Source organism: Drosophila willistoni, assembly GCF_018902025.1.
Source record: "Drosophila willistoni isolate 14030-0811.24 chromosome 2L unlocalized genomic scaffold, UCI_dwil_1.1 Seg168, whole genome shotgun sequence".
Lineage (NCBI taxonomy): Eukaryota > Metazoa > Arthropoda > Insecta > Diptera > Drosophilidae > Drosophila > Drosophila willistoni.
Genome location: NW_025814047.1, coordinates 14,791,146 through 14,802,093, shown reverse-complemented (window position 1 = coordinate 14,802,093; position 10,948 = coordinate 14,791,146).

Below are 10,948 nucleotides of genomic sequence, written 5' to 3'. Positions count from 1 at the left end.
CCCTCTATGGCACATGATTATTGTCAATATGAGTTGGTATTCAGTAAAACTTCGAACTTACCCAAACATTTTAATAGTGTTGATAATATAAATCCACTATATAACATAGAAGATTATGCTAAGGAACCAAAATTTAGATTAGAACAGGCTTATAAAAGAGCCAGAATTATGTTAGAACAGCATAAAGCAAAGAATAAGGAAATATATGATAGAAAAGTAAAAAATATCGAATTAGAAATAGGAGATAAAGTTTTATTACGTAATGATACGGGTCATAAGTTAGAAGTATTTAGGCCCATACATTATAGAAGAAATAAAGGATAGGGAAAACATTTTAATTAAAGATACAAAGAATAAGAAACAATTAGTGCATAAAGATAGGTTACAAATTTTTATCAATTAATATAAGTTATGCGTTTCCCTTCCCCTTATAGGGGAATTCTTACCATTTCCTTCCTTAGATACAAGGATTGGACTTGGGAAACTCGGGATTCTTACAGTGAGACACAACACAACACTTGATTTACAACGTTATAAGATTTTATTTAGTTGTAATTGACATAACTAGTTCTACGTCTAAACTAAGACTGCTGGCTCTGTCGAGCATGGTCCTTTAAATATACCCCGAGATGCCCAAAGTGCGCTGGCTGCGGCGTCGTGCCGCTGGCAGCGGCGTTGGGATCGTGTCAGAAGTGGGTCGCCGTTTCCGGCGAATTTCGCTTACTGGTAGTATTCAAAGACCGGCAAAAAGTGCTTATGCTAGAAGAGGGAAGTGAAGTACCTAGTGTGACCACGGGAGTCGTCTTGGGTCACATTTTTGATTGGGTCGCATAAACATAAGTTGCTTACTTGGCTAAGTGTGTTTACAGGAAATAAAAGATGTAGGTAGCTTAATTGACTAAAAATATGGGCCGCGATGCACGCGTGCTGTGTGTGGTCTGTTTGTGTTCCTAACATGTGTGAAAGGTGTGTGTATAGTGTTGGTGTTCCTAACGTGTGTGGAAGGTGTGTGTATGGTCAAGGGATGGTGTCACTTAGAGGGTATTTTGCCCGATGCTCGTTCAGGCGCTTCTGATAAAATGTGTTGATCGAGTCCCGCTGTGATGGGAGAAGCCGGGGTGCGGGGCATGGTCTGATAATTGAAGGACAAGGTGTCCCAGGGGTGCTGGTTGTATGAGAGGAGGTCTCGTGTGAGGATGAGTGTGCTAACTCCTCCCCCCTCAAAAATTGACGTCCCGGAGATCCATTGTATCTGTGGCCGGTGATTCTGGGGGAGGGTGGTGTTTCTGGTTTTTGGAGTGTCTTCTTCAGAATCCAACCTATGGAGATAGCGAGAAATATGAAGATGGCGCAGCCGGCCGTGATGGTGGTCCCCTTCGTTAGAGTGTTGAGGCGTCGTAAATTGTTTATGTGCAAGTTGTGAATGTATTCCACATTAAGTCGATGTCCTTCGTTTACGACTTCAGACAAAGTGGAGGGTATTGCCACCATCCTTGTAACCGTCTGGCTTCTGAAGGTTTTGTTGCCGATTGTTACTGACTCATTCGAGAATTGAATGACAAAGGTCCCGTTTAGGTTTGATTCTACAACGCCGTTTGTCATCTTTCCTCTAAAGTTGGTCGTAAATATGGTGCCATCTTCCAGTAACTCAATGGGGCTTGCCGTGTTGGTTATTGAATGGCATTTTGCGGTTCCTCCCTTTATTAGCCTTGGCAGGCAAGATTCTTCATCTAGGTGAGTGAGATCCGATTCCTTACAAATGGTGATATTTCCCATGGTCTGGCAGCTCCTGGATATAATGTACGTGTCACGTGGTCCTACCAGGATTTTTCCCGAGGGAATGTCAAGTTGCTGATTATTTGTTATGGTTGGCCTGATGATCTGCACCGAGTACTCCTGTTGTAGTACCCGTGGCATCGCTATGTTGTAAAGGAGTAGGGTACCGTTCACGAAGATAGTGGGTTGGGCAAATTCGATGGCCTCTATGATGTTGTTGTAAGGCAGGCTTGGTGTGGTGTTGATGATGTCCTGCAGCTCGTCTATGTCCAATAAGTTCGAGTTAATCACGCCCACTTTAGCGAGTTGGCATGCTCGCACAATTTCGTCCAGCTTCCGTTCAAGTAACAAGATTTTGTTCAGTAGGATGGATAGCTCGGAGTCGTTATCCTTGCTTATTGTGTTCAGTGCTCCTGCAAGTTCGTTTATTTTGTTGAATGCCTCTTGGATGCCGGATAGGAATTGGTTATTTATGGTGAATTGTTGGTTATTGTCTCTAATCAGAGAGTCCTGGGATTGCAGAATCTGGTCCCAGTCAGCTGCATCCGGTGATCCCGCTACCCATTTCCAAGCTGAGCCTAACCATTTGATTGAACGTCTAGTCCTCTTGTTGGAGACCGTGAGCTCCTCGATTTTTGTTTTTAGATCTTTGATTTTGAGAGTGGCCAATGTCTTCAGGTCACAAGAAGGGTACCGGTCAAGGGCTAATGACAAGTTCTCAGCAAGGCCCGCGAATGAGTCGAGAGGGATTACATGTACCAGATTTGAGTGTACTTCAATTCTCCATCCTTTTCCTTGTTGTAGCGTCACAATTGGGGACTCATATTTAAAAACCTTGTAGCTCTCCACCGATGAGAGACACAAAATGAGGGGGCTTGTATTGTATTGTATCGGAAGTAGAAGGGTGTTTTTAGTGTGATATTAATTTTAACTTAGCTTCTTGTTGCTTAAGTGCTATGTGTATAAGTGTGTTTTTACTTAATGTGTGTAGATTTTTCCCTGTTTGTGTGTTTAAATGTTATGTGTACAAGTGTATTTTTATTTAATATGTGACTTGTGTAGATTTTTCCCTGTTTGTGTGATGCTGTCGCTACTTTTATATGATTAACATTACATTCCTTAATAAAATCATCGAACTCTTTTGAGGTGAAGCAACTGCCTCTATCTGATATTATATTCTTGGGTCTACTATATACTTTGAAGTATTCTTCCAGTGTTTCGATTGCTTCACTTGATTTCGTACTCTTTGTGGCAAATAACCGCACAAATTTAGTACAGGTTAATAATTTCGTTGCTTTCCAATTTATTTAGGTTATTTATTTAGTTAGGTTGATATATGTGTAGCAAATTTTACAATTCGTGATACTCACAATATTATCTGCAAGAATGAAAAAATACACATTAGGATACCATATGCTAGATAGCCATCAATCTAGTAGCTCATTTATGCTGTCACTATTCCTCAAACTCTTGGAAGGGGTAACAATTTTCGGTTTTCGCGTTATTTATGCTGAGCGTGCATAATTGGAAATGCGCTTGTGCATGTGTTTCATATTTCCCCTTTCACCCCTTTTATGCGTTGATTCTGTCCTGCATTGTTGTTTTTTTAGAAATTTTTGTTTCTTCTACCTCAACCGTCTGATTAAGCATATTCTCGTCTTCAAAGACCATAGTGGTCAGTGCTGGTGTAAGGTTTAATTTAGTATCAGCCAAGAATATGAAGCGATCGGACGGAAATTTCAACCCAACTGTGCAAACGGGAATAATTTATTGCGATTCCTCTTCTGATGACGAGAGCATGGTGGAGGAAATCATAGTTGCGGATTTGAGTTCTGAATTGTTCCCTCGGGTCATCAGAGGAGGGTCCCCCAGTTTTGATCAGAGTTACAATTTATGGGAGGATGACTTTGCCAGCTCAGGAATTACTGTGCCTGTTCCGGATGAAGATGAGGAAACAATCCCCTCTCCGTTCCCGAAGCCGATTAACGTTCCTGAGTTGATCATTCAGGAATATCTGGATTAACCTCCACCATGTGAGGAATCGATCACCATTATACACAGGTTGAAGACACATTCTTTAGAGTCAGTTTTCCGATACGAGAAAAATAGAAGGCGAGCTGGGTGTCCCAACCTGAGGAGTATACTCAAGTGGAGGCACCCCACTCCGTCTGTTCGCAGACGGCCAAGATAACCTGAGTAATAAACTAAATGACAGAATCAAGAACAAGAGTTTAATATTTTCAGTTGGGGTACTAGTTTTTGGGTTTTCAACCATTCGTATACTTTTACTTTCAGCAGTTCCTTTCTCAGAAGGAAGGTTTGGCCTTTCAGTCAAGAATGATCTTTTTCCGCCCTCTCTGCAGGAGGACTTGGTTTTTCAACCAGTCATTCAGCCAATCAAACGACTCTTTCCGCCCTCTCTGAAGGAGGACTTGGTTTTTCAACCAGTTATTCGTTTATCAAGAATGAACTCTTTCCGCCCTCTCTGAAGGAGGACTTGGTCTTTCAACCAGTCATTCAAGGAATGAACTTTTTCCGCCCTCTCTGAAGGAGGACTTGGTCTTTCAACCAGTCATTCGCGAATCAAAACGACTCTTTCCGCCCTCTCTGAAGGAGGACTTGGTCTTTCAACCAGTTATTCGTTTATGAAGAATGAACTCTTTCCGCCCTCTCTGAAGGAGGACTTGGTCTTTCAACCAGTCGTTCAAAGAATGAACTTTTTCCGCCCTCTCTGAAGGAGGACTTGGTCTTTCAACCAGTCATTCGCTAATCAAAACGACTCTTTCCGCCCTCTCCGAAGGAGGACTTGGTCTTTCAACCAGTTAGTCGTTAATTCAGAATGAACTCTTTCCGCCCTCTCTGAAGGAGGACTTGGTCTTTCAACCAGTCATTCAAAGAATGAACTTTTTCCGCCCTCTCTGAAGGAGGACTTGGTCTTTCAACCAGTCATTCACTTATTGCAAGACACCGGAAGGAGGAATTAGATGACATGTCCCCCCATATTGAACCACCTCACTGCATGTGGTCATCTTTCTTTTTTTATAATTTTTTCCTCTTTTTTTTTTTTAAAGGCCCGTTGCCACGGGAGCGTGTCATTCCCCTTCCGGTTTTTTTTTATTCACATATTAACGCCAAAGATGCAAGAGGCGCAAAAAATTTCCCCTCGTTTTGCTAATTCCGCCTTGCCTGACAATCTGCCGGCGTGAGAATGCAGTCTTAGCAAAACGCGTTCGGGGCGGTTACTTGAAGAGTCAACAGTTTTATGCAAGCCGAGGCACGCGTTGGACTCAAATATCACCATCACCAGGTGAAGCATTTCCTGTTGGCCAAGGGGCCCAGATTATAATTTTTCGTGTTTTGTTCTTTCTTTATTTGGCATAGGTCAGGTTTGTGCCTGAGCAATTAATTATTTTACTTTACTACGCGTCTTGCTGACATGGCTTGCATTCAACTGTGGAGCTCTTCCTACTATTGTCTAGACCCGTAATGTTTCTAGATTCCCCCCGAAGGGTGGTTAGCGCTATCATGGCTTCTAGAAAAATTACGGGTCCCTGCTCGGGCGCCAGTTATGCGTTTCCCTTCCCCTTATAGGGGAATTCTTACCATTTCCTTCCTTAGATACAAGGATTGGACTTGGGAAACTCGGGATTCTTACAGTGAGACACAACACAACACTTGATTTACAACGTTATAAGATTTTATTTAGTTGTAATTGACATAACTAGTTCTACGTCTAAACTAAGACTGCTGGCTCTGTCGAGCATGGTCCTTTAAATATACCCCGAGATGCCCAAAGTGCGCTGGCTGCGGCGTCGTGCCGCTGGCAGCGGCGTTGGGATCGTGTCAGAAGTGGGTCGCCGTTTCCGGCGAATTTCGCTTACTGGTAGTATTCAAAGACCGGCAAAAAGTGCTTATGCTAGAAGAGGGAAGTGAAGTACCTAGTGTGACCACGGGAGTCGTCTTGGGTCACATTTTTGATTGGGTCGCATAAACATAAGTTGCTTACTTGGCTAAGTGTGTTTACAGGAAATAAAAGATGTAGGTAGCTTAATTGACTAAAAATATGGGCCGCGATGCACGCGTGCTGTGTGTGGTCTGTTTGTGTTCCTAACATGTGTGAAAGGTGTGTGTATAGTGTTGGTGTTCCTAACGTGTGTGGAAGGTGTGTGTATGGTCAAGGGATGGTGTCACTTAGAGGGTATTTTGCCCGATGCTCGTTCAGGCGCTTCTGGTAAAATGTGTTGATCGAGTCCCGCTGTGATGGGAGAAGCCGGGGTGCGGGGCATGGTCTGATAAATGAAGGACAAGGTGTCCCAGGGGTGCTGGTTGTATGAGAGGAGGTCTCGTGTGAGGATGAGTGTGCTAACTTATATATATAAAAAAAAAAATTAATAAAACAAAACAAAAAAAAAAATTTTTATCTACATTTAATGACACTATACATACATATGTATATACAAAAATACTTTTACCACATATATCATCAAACGAAAAATCAAACATTCAAACACAAAAAAAAAAAAATTCTTTTTAACAATAATACATAAATAAATTTCCATTAGAAAATAACTCCATATAATTACGTTATTTTTCTAAAGAGGGGGGATAAAGCATGTTCTAGAATAACATTTAATAACATTACAAATATATTGTAGCAATTAGTTACAATATTTATGCCACTCTGGCCCAATATGCAATATGATACATCCTCACTCTCCCGCTGCGGCGACATATATACATACATACTCTTATGTAACCATTTATACATAAATATGTTTATACATAAGCATACCGCTCCTCTGCCTGCACATCTGGCAGCGCAGCTACGCGGTCTTAGCTATAGTAAAGAATTGTAAACAGAATTGGACGTTTCTATTACAAAAGTTTGTCTTGCGAAAACATCAATTGGAGCAATTGAGTTATTACATCGACACATAACCCCAAAATGAAGGTCAATGGTTACATCCAGAGTTGGATGAAAGTTAACTTCAGGGATAACTAAGGGATCAGTCCTGGAAACACCCCAGTTGGAAGAATCTACCACAAGTACCAGATCTAGTGATCTGTCACGACTATTCCGGACAGGATTTATTTGAGTTAGGGACAACTCAAGCAGACCATCTATGAAACAATGTGACGAGGAGAGCAACAGTAATAAAGAATCAAATGAAAGGAGCCAGGCAATTCCAAGTAAATTAAAATCTCCCAGAACAACGAGCAAGTCTTTGTCAGAGAGATATGAGGAAACAAGTTGAATAGCTTCTTAATGTGATGTTTACTGCCAAGTCGGGCTGTGGTGGAATATACGAACAAGTAATATAGGCAGGAAAAGAATTAAAGGAAATTTTAACACAATCAAATTCAATCTCCTTATTAGAAGACTGGACAATTTCAGACGAGAACCCTGATTCAACAGGGATCAAAACACCACCACCATTACGGATAGTCCGATCATGTCTATACATTAAATATTTTGAGAGGAAAATTGAAGCATCGGCAATATCAGGCTTCAGCCAAGTCTCAGTAAAGGCAAGAATATGAAAGTCAAAAGCTAGACTATCTACATAGAGTCTAGAGAGTTTAGACTTTAGTCCCCGTACGTTCTGATAGGCCAGAGTTAGGGACGAAATTAGTTTTTTTGACTCGCCAACAGGTGCAGACGAGCCGGAAGGAACGTTATTCACAGAGGCAGGTAGCAAGCTAATCGGAGGACGATTCTTCTTTTTTATTGTATACTCTTTTACAACAAGGTGTTCCGGCCAAAAATCTTTATGACATATTTGGCCAAAAAGATCTGGGGAGACACCTATTTTAAAGGACAAAATGTCCCGAGTATATGAAAAACGGAACTTTTCCACAGCAATGTTTGGTGCTTGAACTTTGCCCTGCATGTAGGCTATGACTTCTTCAGAAGTAGTATTGGGATCAAGCCTCGAAATAAAAATTTGCTTTTTGGGTGGAACTACAACAAGGGAACTAGGAATACTAGGCACAGCAGTAGCGGCTACAGCAGACGCAGCAGCAGCTGAAGCAGCCAGCACTTTACTAGCTCCTTGTAACTACTTTATTAACAATATTCCTGGAAACGGATGTTTGCCCGGACGGTTTGGAAACTACAACCGATATCGTGTTAGTAGGTGGGATACTGTCTCCAGGGGAAATGGGAAGAGACTCCACACCTGCCAAAGCCGGGCTCCTAAACGATATCAGCTGCTGTACATTTAGTGACATAGGGTCAATGTCGAAAGCCGGAACTGGTAGAGATGAATGTGCCGACGGACTGAGGGACGCGGCCTGAAACCCTCTTTCGCGTCGGGGATTCAATCAAAAGTTTAGAACTTCTGAATTGAACCTCCATCGCCAAAAGCTCCTCTTGGAGCTTATGAACGCCAGCTGACAGGGTTTTAAATGCATCCCCAGTCCATTTCATAAAACTTCGCATCTCGAGCTCTAATCCACGACACGAATCACAGCCTCATTTAAGGCCGCCACCCTGTGCAATACTATCCCGCACCTTGACTGTGTAACCAGCACATTTAAAGTGCATTACATTGTCACACAGCCAACAGAAAAGAAAGTCTTCAATGGTCTTGCTGGGATTATTGCAAATATATTTGCAACAGACAGACATTATTTAAATAAATTGATTTATCAAAAACAAATTATAAGTCAATATGTAAATAAAAAGGAAAAATATATACCTATATATGTTAAGAGAGGCGTATACAAACCAAAGCAAGTGCTAACTGCAATATGCAAATGAAAAGAGACAGCAAAAAATAAGAGAATATTTTTGTATTAAAACACACAACAAAAACTTTTCACAAGCGCGAAGTTAACGGCCACGAGCGCAATCGAAAGAGAAAACAAAAGAATAGAGAGCAACACCACACAAAGACAAAATGTGAACTGTAAATTGAGAATTGTAAAAAATAGAAACGAATTAAAAACAGCGCAACAACAAAATAATAAGAGCGTTTGTTCATGTTAATAATAAAAATGTAAATTTAACTTTACACTTCGCGATCAATATTCCGATGATAAACGTTGGTTTCAATAATTTAATATAAATTAAGTACTTAAAAGAACGAAAAAAAATTAGTTAAGCGAGAGCGCAAAAAAAACACTCCGACTTCGATGAGTGACAATATGTTTTGTTATTATCTAAATTAGTGTAGAATTTAGTCTAGCATCTCTGCTGAACGAGGCGAATTGAGCGAAAGAACACACAGTACAACCTACAAAGAAGATATGGTTCAATATACAAAGTAAAATCAGTGAGTGAGAAAGAGACAAACAAACATAAAACGACGCAAGAGTGGAAAAAACGATGAAAAATCGGCGCGAAAACGAATAAGAGTTAGCATCAAACGACGACAAATTGGCGGCAAAAGACGAAATAGCGGCAAAGAAACGACGAACAAGAAACGACAAACGACGATAAAGTGGTATAACCCGACGATAACAGTGGTGACGTGGCAAACGACGAATATATATATGCAAGCTGGAAAATTGCTAGCTGACCTTGCCACAGAGAATGATGAAAACGAAGAAGACAACGATGAGCGCTGAGTTACCTAAGCAATTAACAGAACGAAAAATAAAGAAAGGTGAAAGTGTTCAAGAATATTTGTTGAAAATGAAAGAGATCACGAGGTAATACAGTGAACAGTGCAGTATGTGATTGACGGAATTAAAGACTTGAGTATGAACAACACAATATTGTACAATACTAATAACCTTAAAAAGTTTAAAGAGAAAATAAAATGTTATAAAAAAAATGCGGGAAAAGTCGAGTAATCAAAAAAGTGAGTCTAAGAACGTTTAAATCAAAAAAGAAAGTTTAATGAAATACAAAAACATAGAAAGTCATATAAAATGCCATAACTGTGGACAAAAGAAACATGTCGCTGAGTAATGTGACAATAGGAGTAAAGGAAGAAAATGTTTTGGTTGCAATAATTTTGGTCACATAGCAAAAGATTGTCCAAATAAAATGCCTGATAATAACACAGATGTTCGTAATACTAATAAAATATCAGCTGATCAAATGTTTATGTGTAAATCAGTATTAATCAACAATGAAAAGTGTATAGCTTTGCTTGAAACTGGTAGCAAATATAATATCGTAAGCGAAACAATGCATAATCGTTTGAAAAAACCTAAGCTCGCTAAAATTGATAAAGTTTTATTCGGTTTCGGAGATAAAAAGACAGTGTTACCTATCGGTTCATTTACCGGAAGGCTCTTCGTAAGCCAAGAACAGTTTGATTTGGTTTTCCTAGTAGTATCAACTGAATTTTTAGATGATAAAGTAATTTAAGGAGAATCGGAAAATATAATGATGAAACGGAAATAAGTTCGGTGATGAGAATTAAAGTCGAAAACTGTGAAATTGACATTGACTCAAATGCATTGAAAAGTGCAAAGTGCGAAGTTAAAGAACTTATCAAAAACTATAAACCGGAAAAACTAAAATCGACCAAAAATCTACAAGACGATAGTCCAATTTATTCGAGACCACGACGATTCGCTTTCGCTGAACGGTGCATAATCGATGACTAAGTCGACCAGTGGCTGAAAGATAAAATAATAGAACAATGGGAGTCTGAATTCAGCAGTCCGGTCGTATCAGTAAAAAAAAAACGCGATGGCACTCCCCGGCTGTGCATTAACTACAGAAGAATAATCAAGGTAATAGTAAAAGACCATTTTCCATTCCCACTGATTGAAGATCAATTGGATCGGCTGCAAGGAGCAACAGTTTTCAGTACAATCGATTTTTCCATGTAAATGTTGAAAAAGAAAGTCCAATATTCACCTCGTTCGTTACACACAGCGGACAGTACCAGTTTTTAAAAGTTCCTTTTAGATTGACGAACTCCCCTGGGGGAGTCACGTTAATGCCCGTGCTGGTACGGCTTTCCATATCTATCTATCTATAATCTATGAAATGTTTTGAAGCGTTAAGAAGAATATGGTTTAGTCATCAATTTAAAGAAATGTTGCTTTTTGAACAAAGAAATAGATTTTTTGGGGCATACTATAAAGAATCAGACGATATGTATCTCAGACGCAACGACCAAAGCTGTAAAATAATTTTCTATGGCGAAAAATGAAAAGCAGCTCCAAAGTTTTCTTGGCCTGGTTTGTTATTTTCGGAAGTTCATTG